The sequence below is a fragment of the Capricornis sumatraensis genome, chromosome 2 (assembly GCF_032405125.1).
Source record: "Capricornis sumatraensis isolate serow.1 chromosome 2, serow.2, whole genome shotgun sequence".
Classification (NCBI taxonomy): Eukaryota; Metazoa; Chordata; class Mammalia; order Artiodactyla; family Bovidae; genus Capricornis; species Capricornis sumatraensis.
Window position 1 is genome coordinate 211,356,252 of NC_091070.1, and position 10,177 is coordinate 211,366,428.

At 37.0% G+C, this 10,177-nt stretch overlaps 1 pseudogene; it reads left to right on the plus strand.

Annotated features, from left to right (window-relative positions):
- Nucleotides 1-9,446: 9,446 nt before the first annotated feature.
- Nucleotides 9,447-9,794, plus strand: LOC138073814 (small ribosomal subunit protein eS26 pseudogene; annotated as a pseudogene).
- The last annotated feature ends 383 nt before the right edge of the window (nucleotides 9,795-10,177 follow it).

Here is a 10,177-nt window from a genome sequence, read left to right on the forward strand (position 1 = left end):
GCGGGAGACCCAGGTTCAGTTCTTGGGTCAGGAAGATCCCCTGGGGAAGGGTATGGCAATCCACTCCAATATTCTTGCTTGGAGAATTCCATGGACAGAGGAGCCTGGCTACAATCCATGGGGTCACAAACAGTTGAGCACCACTGAGTGGCTAACACAGCATGACATCAACTCAATGATAAAAGAGTCCATCCAACGTAGATAGCAAATCTAAACTTATATGATCTAATAATACATCTTAAAACAATGTAGGAAATATGTAAAGGACGAACTAACAGGACTAAAAGCGGGGATAGACATATCTACAATTAGACTGGAGAGGTAGTGTTTTTCTCTCAAAACTGATACAATACATAGACAAAAATTCAGTAAGAATATAAAATGTTTAAATGACACAGTTAATCAACTGCACCCAATTGACATTTATAAGACACAACCAGTTTAGTTCATTTGCTCAGTCGTGTCCAACTCTTTTTGACCCCCATGGACTGCAGCACCCCAGGCTTTCCTGTCCTCCACTATCTCCCAGAGTTTGTTCAAGTTCATGTCCATTGAGTTGGTGATGCTATGTAACCATCTCATCCTCTGCCACCCTCTTCTCCTTTTGCCTTCAATCTTTCTCAGCATCAAGGTCTTTTCCAATGAGACTGCTTTTCGCATTAGGTGGCCAAAGTATTGGAGTTTCAGCATCAGCATCAGTCCTTCCAATGAATATTCAGGACTGATGTCCTTTTGGATTGACTGGTTTGATCTCCTTGCAGTCCAAGGGACTCTCAAGAGTCTTCTCCCTCACTGCAGTTCAAAAGCATCAATTCTTCATTGCTCAGCTTTCTTTATAGTCCGACTCTCACATAACTACTGGAAAAACCATAGCCTTGACTAGACGGACCTTTGTTGTCAAAGTAATATATCTGCTTTTGAATATGCTGTCTAGGTTTGTCATAGCTTTTCTTCCAAGGAGCGAGCGTCTTTGAATTTCATGGCTGCAGTTACCATCTGCAGTGGTTTTGGAGCCCAAGAAAATAAAGTCTTTGGAGCCCAAGAAAATAAGACGATACTCAACAACATTTTTTTTAGGCACAACATGATATAGCAGGAAACAATTTTCAGCAACTTTCAAAAGTTGCCCTGACCTCATTCTCTGACCACAGTGAAATTATATTGGCAATCAGAAAAAATCTTCAAATATTTGTATTTTAAGCAATTCACTAATACTGGTGGGATCTTAGCTCTCCAACCAAGGACCTCAGAAGTGAAAGCATGGGGTCCTAACCCCTGGACTGCCAGGGAAGTCCCACAATTCACTCTTAATTGATCCATGAGTCAAAGAAGAAATCACAGGTAAATCATAAAATATTTGAGTTGAATGATATTGCATTTTCATTATCATTGAGCTCCAAATACTTTGTTATACTTGTGAGAGTCAGCTAAAGCAATGCTTAGAAAGGAAATTACAGCTTTAAATAAATATATTAGAAAAGAGGAAAGATTTAAAACCAACGGTCTAAGCTTCCATCCCAAGAAACCACAAAAAAAGTACACAAATTAAACCTAAGGAAGCAGAGGAAAAGAATAAGGAACAGAAAGCAATGCAAAACAAAGTAGACATTCAAAAGATAAAGTCAACAGAGCCAAAAGTTGGTTCTTTGAAAGGATTGATAAAATTGGTAAATAACCTGCAAAACTGATAATATAAGATTGAAAAGCCAAATTATCAATATAAGTAGCAATAGGGGAAGTAATTGTAGGAAAATATTTAAAAAATAATAAACCTGAAATGAGAAAATCCTCTGAAAGATGTAGTTCTGTACTAGAAATAAATAAAAATTAGAACTGCTCTCTTTATACAGTAAATAATATGAATCTACAAGTATAGCCTTCCCACAAAGAAGGTTCCAAGGCCAGAGGACTAGTGTATACCTTCAGAATTTAAGGAAGAACTAATATCATTAGTCAACAACTCTTCCAGTGAATAGAAAAAAGAGCAAAGGATTCTCAATTTTGTGAGAACACCATAGCAACGATATATGATAAAGGCATTATAAGAAAGGAAAGTTACAGACCAATATCCTTCATGAACAGAAGTGCAAAAATCACAAGCAAGATTATGACAAACTTATTTTTATGATATACGAAAAGGATAATACATTACAAGTGAGAGTTTATTCTAAAATGCAAGATGTGATTTAACATTAAAAAGCAATTGATATAGTTTACCTACCATATTAGCAGAATAAATAAAAACTTTATAGATTCAGAAAAAAGATTTAATAAATATCAATACCCATTTATGATAAGAAGTCTCAGAAAATGAGGAATGAAAGAATTCCTTATTCTGATAAAAGCTACTTGCCAAAAGCTCTAAACCTAATCTTATTCTTCATTATGAAATTTTGAGCCCTGTATTCCTGAGTTCAGAAATAGATAAGGATGTCAGCTGTCACCATGTCGTTCAACATTTTCTTGTAGATTCTAGTGAGTAAAAAAAGGAAATAAAGAAGGAAAAAGAAATGTGTTAAAATGACTGGAAAGGAAGAACTAAACCTATTAATATTTGCAGATGATTGTGTGTAATTCTGAACTGACAAAATATTAGAATTAAAAAGTGAATTTTCTTGTTGGGAGAACTATCAACAACCTCAGATATGCAGATGTTATCACTCTAATAGCAGAAAGTGAAGAGGAACTAAGAGCCTCTTGATGAGGATGAAAAAGGAGAGTGAAAAAGCTGACCTGAAACTCAACATTCAAAAAACTAATATCATGGCATCTGGTTCCATCACTTCATGGCAAATAGAAGGGGAAAAAGTGGAAGCAGTGACAGGTTTAATTTGGGGGGGGGCTCCTAAATCACTGCAGATGGTGACTGCAGCCATGAAATTAAAAGACACTTGCTCCTTGGAAGAAAAGCTATGACAAACCTAGACAGTATATTAAAAAGCAGATATCACTTTGCCAACAAAGATATAGTCAAAGTTATGGTTTTTCCAGTAGTCATGTACAGATGTGAGAGTTGGACCATAAAGGGGGCTAGGTGCTGAAGAATTGATGCTTTTGAACTGTGGTGCTGGAGAAGACTCTTGAGAGTCCTTTGGACAGCAAGGAGATCAAACCAGTCAATCCTAAAGGAAATCAGTCTGAATATTCACTGGAGGGAGGACTGATGCTGAAGCTGAAACTCCAGTACTTTGGCCACCTAGTGCGAGGAGCTGACTCCTTGGAAAAGACTCTGTTGCTGTGCAAGATTGAAGGCAGGAAGAGAATGTGACAACAGAAGATGAGGTGGTTGGATGGCATCACCAACTTGATGGACGTGAGTTTGAGCAAACTCCGGGAGATAGTGAAGGACAAAGAAGCCCGTCAGTCCATGGAGTCTAGAAGAGCTGGACATGACTTAGCGACTGAACAATGAACAACAACCAAGGTTATTGGGTACAAGATCAGCATGCAAAAATAATGGTATATCTGTAAAACAGCAGCAAGCAATGAGAAAACAAAATAATATCATTTACCAATGTGTATGTATGCACACACACAGATTCTATTAATAAATTCAATGAAAGATGTGCAAGACTTTCTAAACTGAAATATCTGAAGATAGTCTTAGGGAAGAACCAAGTAAACGAAGGGACATACCACATTCATAGATTGGAAGTCTCAATGTTATTAAGATGTCAGTGCTGCTCAAATTAATCTATAGATTCAATTCAATTTCAGTGACAGTCTAAGCATGATTGTTTTTATGGAAGTTGACAGCTGATTCTGAAATTTATATAGAAATATCGATGGCTTAGAATAGCCAAGGCAATCTTAACAGAAGGACTTTGGAGGACTTATACTTTCAGATATCAAGACATATTTTTTAATATAATGTTTTATTCAGTTTGCTAATATTTTGCCTAGGGTTTTTTGTGCCTATGTTTGTGAGAGATATTGATCAGTAGTTTTATGTTTTTGAAATATCTTTGGCCTTTATATGGCAATAATGCTGTTCTTATAAACAAGTTGGGATGTTTTCTCACCCATTTTCTGAAAGAGTTTTGTTTATGATGATTATTTAATTTTATTCATCAAGGCTCTGCTCCCATGACCTAGTTACCTCAAAATGCTCCACTTTGTAATAACCATCACACTGAGGAGGGGGTCAGATTTTGACATATGAATTTTGGGGGGACACAAACTTTTAAGTCCATTGTATTTCATCCTTGCTGCCTAAGACCCTGCCAAATTCATGACCTTCTCATAAACCAAATATATCCAATCCAGCCCAACATCTGCAACAGTCTTAACTCATTTTTTGCTTCCCTGGTGGCTCAGAGGGTAAAGAGTCTGCCTGCAAGAGGGGAGACCTGGGTTCGATCCCTGGGTTGGGAAGATCCCCAGGAGAAGGAAATGGCAACCTACCCCAGTATTCTTGCCTGGAGAATCCCATGGACAGAGGAACCTGGTGGGCTGCAGTTCATGGTATTGCAAACAGTTGTACATGACTGAACAACTTCACTTTCACTTTTACTTTAACTCATTTTAGCATCAATTCTATAAAGTCATCTCATCTAAGTCGTATATGAATAATACTCAAAGTAGAATCCATTCGGAGACAAAATTATTCTCCAGCTGTGCACCTGTGAAACCAAACAAGTTATGAGTTTCCAAAATACAAGATTGAATAGGCATAGGAAAGATGTTACGATTCCAAAAGGGGGAAACAGGAAGCAAGGAAGGGGCAATGGGTTCAAAAAAGTAAAAAATCTAGCAAGGCAAGCATCACAAGATTTTAAGGCTGGAGAAATTTCCTCTTTGGTTAGATGTGCTGCCATTCAGACCCACTGGGGTGGCAACATCATCCCCACAGCTTGGTGGGCTTCTTTCTACCCACTTGAAATTGTTCCACTCAGTCTGTTCATTTTTCCTAGTCTTTTTATCCCCTCTCTCTGTCTTCATTCTGGAGTTTTATTGTGTGTTGTCAACTTTACTGGTCTTTTTTTCTCCAGTGTCTGATTTGTTATTAGCCTCATCCAGTGACTTTTTCATACCGTATTTTTTATGTCTGGAAATTCCACGTAGTTATCTTCAAGTCTTCTATTTCTCTTGTCATCATGTTCCGTTTTCCTTCACATTCTTGATTATATTAAACACATATATGATGGCTATTTAATGTCCTTGTTTGATAATTCCATTATTCTCATTTCTGATATTTGTATCTATTTACTATTTTTTTCTTTTCATTATGGGTCACAGTTTCCTAGCATGTATATTATTTTTGGGTTAGATGTTGGGCATTGTGAAAGTTATGTTTTCATAAGTTATGCTTTCGAAAGAAAAAGTTATGCTTTCAAAAGAAAGTCATATATGAAAGTTATGTATATGTGTGTGGATGGTATGTTATTGAGTTTCAGTGTCTCCTTTTAAAGAGCTTTGTACTTTCTACTATGAGGCAACTAAATTATTTCAAATCATATTGATCTTCTTGAGCACTGTTTTAAAGTTTTATCAGGGCTAGTTTGGAGTAGCTTTTACTGTAGGCAAAATTTAGCCTTACTACAAATACATGATCCTCCTGAGAACTTTACTGAATGCTACAGGTGTTAAATGGGGACTCTCCACTCTAACTGTTCAGAGTTTGGATGTCTCCAAAACTTGTGTGAGCTCTGATAACTTTTAATTTTACAATTATTTACATGTTCTTTGCCCCGTGCTATTCCCCTTTTTGTGTGTGGTTTGGAGGTTAGGATAAACCCAAGGGGACCTTTAACCAGATTTCTAGAGCTCTTTTTCTTCAGGGTTCCTTTTATTTATAACTTTGCCTGTGAGTTGAAGCTAAGTCAGGTTCCATGAATTCCAGTTTCTATACCCAATTAAATAAGACTTCTGAATTCTGCTTAGGATCAGATCATCTACTCTGTACCATGGTCCAGAATATATCTCCAAGCAGATTTCTGGGAAATTCACAGGGCTCACTGCACTTGTTTTCCTTCTCTCAGGGTCCCAGGTCTGCACTATGTGTCCAATGTATGAAACAGTTGTTTCATATACTTTGCCATGTTTTCTACTTCTTTTTGGTGGAAGAGTAATCATGGGGCCTGCTATTTCACCATTGCCAGAAGCTGAAGTCAAGGTGGACATTGCTTTAAGATACTGTGTAATTGGTACCAAAATTGACAATTAGCTCAATGGAGCAGAGTAGAAGAGAAGAAATAGATCCACACCTATATAGTCCTCTGATTTTTAACTAAAATGCTACTGTGATTCAGTGAGGGTGAAAGTGGGTCTTTTGAACTAACAATATAAAAAAAAATAACCTTGATCTCCACCTCGTGCTGTACCTAAAATTGGAGATGAAGCATAGACCTATGTGCGAAAGACAAAATGGTAAAGCTTCTAAAAGAAATCTAAAAGAGGAGATATCTTCATTACCTTCAGGTTGGCAAAGATTTCTTAAACAGGACTTAATTTAAGGCCTGTAGTTAAAAATTAGCTATAAAACGAATATTGGTAATCTTGATTTTGTTCAAATTACAAATTTTTCTTCAACAAAATGACAAAATTAGGGATTGTAAAGGCAAATCACAAACTTATAGAGAATGTTTGCAGCATATATTTAGAAAAATAATTAATAACAGAAATATATCAGGAACTCTTCCATCAGTAATATTAAAACAAATACAACTGAAGTCTTAAAATGGTAAAAGCATTAATGAGTTGTTTACAAAAGAGGATATCCAAAGGGCTAGTAAACATTTGTAAAATTGTTCAACATTATAATGTTTTAGATAAAGGCAAATTAAGACTGCAATGGGATACCACCTCATACTCTTCTGATTTTGGATGGCTAAAATTAAAAGAACTGATTAAAATGTACAGTGCTCAACAAAATATCACAAAGAAACAGGAAATTGTAGCCCATTCAAAGGAAGAAAAATAAACCAATAGAAATTACCCCTGAAAAAGATCTCATGGAAAATATATTAGACAAAGATTTTAAAACAACTGCCTCAAAGATGCTCAAAGAACAAAAAGAAAGTGTGGAGAAAATCAAGAAAGCAGTATAAGCAAAATGGAAATATCATTAAACAGAAAATCTAAAACAAGCAAACAAACAAACAAAAAAAGAAATCATAGAGATGCAAAGCACAAGAACTGAAATGAAAAATTCCCTAGAAGAATTCAAAGGCAAATTTGAGCAGGCAGAAGAAAATGACAGTGAACTTGAAGATAGGACAAAGGAAATTATTGAGGCTGACAAATTGAAAAAGGAAAGATTGTAGAAAAGTGAACAGAGTTAAGGGACATGTGGGACACCATCATGTGAATGAACATATGCACCATAGGAGTCCCAGAAGAAATGGAGACGGACAAAGAAGCAGAGGGAATATGTAAAAAAATACTGGCTGAAAACTACTCAAATGTGATGAAAGGCATGAACAGAAAGATCCAAGACAATCCCCATGGCAGATGAACTCAAAAAGACTCATGCTGAGAGATACTATAATCAAACTTCCAAAAGACAAAGACAGAGAGAGAGAGAGTCCTGAAATCAGCAAGAGATAAGTGGCTTGTCACATCCAAGGGATCATCAATAAGATTATCAGCAACTTTCTTATCAAAAAACTTTGGACACCAGAAAGTGAAAGTGAAGTCGCTCAGTCATGTTTGACTCTTTGTGACCCCATGGCCTGTAGCCTACCAGGCTTCTCGGTCCATGGGTTTTTCCAGGCAAGAATACTGGAGTGGGTTACCATGAGTGGCAGATAAATTTAAAGTGCTAAAAGAAAAAAAAAAACCATCAACAAAGAATACTATATTGACAAAACTGTCCTTCAAAAGTGAGGAGTAAATTAAAATAAGACTTTCAGAAAAACAAGAGCTGAGGAGTTTGTTACACTATAATCTGCTCAAGGGCATCTTGCAAAGTGAAAGAAAAGGACACTAGATAGTAACTTGAGGCTGTATGGAGAAATAAAGATGTCGGTAAAGGTAAATAAATGGTCAGTTATAAGAGCAAGTATTATTGTAACACAGAGAAGGCAATGGCACCCCACTCCAGTACTCTTGCCTGGAAAATCCCATGGTCAGAGGAGCCTGGTAGGCTGCAGTCCATGGGGTCGTGAAGAGTCGGACACGACTGAGTGATTTCACTTTCACTTTTCACTTTTCACTTTCATGCATTGGAGAAGGAAATGGCAACCCACTCCAGTGTTCTTGCTTGGAGAATCCCAGGGATGGGGGAGCCTGGTGGGCTGCTGTCTATGGGGTCACACAGAGTCGGACACGACTGAAACGACTTAGCAATTATTGTAACAGTCGCTTATAAGTGTATTTTGTTTGCTTTCTCTATAATTTAAGATACTAACACATTTTTTAAAAGTTATGTGTGCAAAAGCTGTTATTACTTTAACTTTGGTTTTTTACTCCAAATCTTCTTTTCTACATAATTTAGAATACTAATAAATTTAAAAGAACTATTAGTTTATGTTTTTAAGCATGAATTGTATAAAGATATAATTTTTTTTGACATCAACAGCTGAAAGAGGTTTGGACAGTGCTGTAAAGGAGCAATTTTGTATGTTATTGGAGTTAAGCTGATGTAAATACAAATTATAGTGTTATAATTTTAGGATGTTAAATCTAATTCCCATGGAAACCACAAAGGAAATAGCTCTAGAATATACATAAAAGGAAATGAAAAACAAATCTAAATGTTTCACTAAAAAAAATGCAACTAAACACAAAAGACGATAGTAATGCAGTCAACAAGGGACAAAAAAAGCTAGAAGGCATATGGAGAACAAATACACAATGACAGAAGAGAGTTGCAGTAATTAAACATGAACAGATTAACCTCTCCAGTCAAGAGAGGGAACTTAGTAGAACGGATAAAATATACGATGCAACTAAGGGGACGACAGAGGATGAGATGGCTGGATGGCATCACCGACTCGATGAATATGAGTCTGAGTGAACTCTGGGAGATGGAGATGGACAGGGAAGCTTGGCGTGCTGCACGATTCATGGGGTCGCAAAGAGTCGGACACGACTGAGTGACTGAACTGAACTGAACTGAATATGCTGTCTATGAGAGATTCACTTGATATCCAAAGATACAAAGAGGTTGAAAGTGAAAATATGAAAAAAATTATCTCATGCATTGGTAACCAAATGAGCTGTACTAATATCAGACAAAACAAACTTTAAATAAAAAATTTACAAGAGATTAAAAAAGGACATTGTATATTAATAAATGGTTTGATACAGCAAAATGATAGAACAATTATAAATTTTGCCACCAAATTACCATCAAAATATATGAAGAAGAAGCTGAAAGAACTGAAGGGAGAAATAGATAGTTCCACAATAATAGCTGAAGACGTCAATACTCCACTCTCAGTAGTAGATGGATCAACCAGATAGAAGCACAGAAACAGCTCTCTCACCTCGGCGCTTCCAAGATGACCAAGAAAAGAAGGAACAATGGTCGCGCCAAAAAGGGCCGCGGCCACGTGCAGCCTATTCGCTGCCCCAACTGTGCCTGATGCGTGCCCAAGGATAAGGCCATTAAGAAGTTCGTCATTCGCCACATCGCAGAGGCCGCAGCCGTCAGGGACATTTCTGAAGCGAGTGTTTTCGACGCCTACGTGCTTCCCAAGCTGTATGTGAAACTACATTACTGCGTGAGTTGTGCCATTCACAGCAAGGTAGTCAGGAATCGCTCTCGGGAAGCCCGTAAGGACCGAACACCTCCACCCCGATTTAGACCTGCGGGTGCTGCCCCACGTCCTCCACCAAAGCCCATGTAAGGATCCAAGTCCTTAAAGACTGAAGAAATATTGGTTTCTCTGAAAAGACAATAAAATGGAAATTATACTTAAAAAAAAAAAGTACAGAAACAGAAGACTTAAACACCACAATAAACCAAAATAATCTAATAGACATGTACAGAACATGCTCCATCAACAATAGCATACATACTGTTCTCAAGTACTTATTGGCCATTTGTCAGGATAGACTGTATGTTAGGCCACAAATTAAGCTTCAAGAGATTTTATTTTAAAGATTTTTTTTGATGTGGACCATTTTTCAAGTATTTATTGAATTTATTACAATATTATTTCTGTCTTATGTTTTAGTTTTTTGTCCATGAGGCATGTGGGATCCTAGCTCCCCTAGCAGGGACTGAACC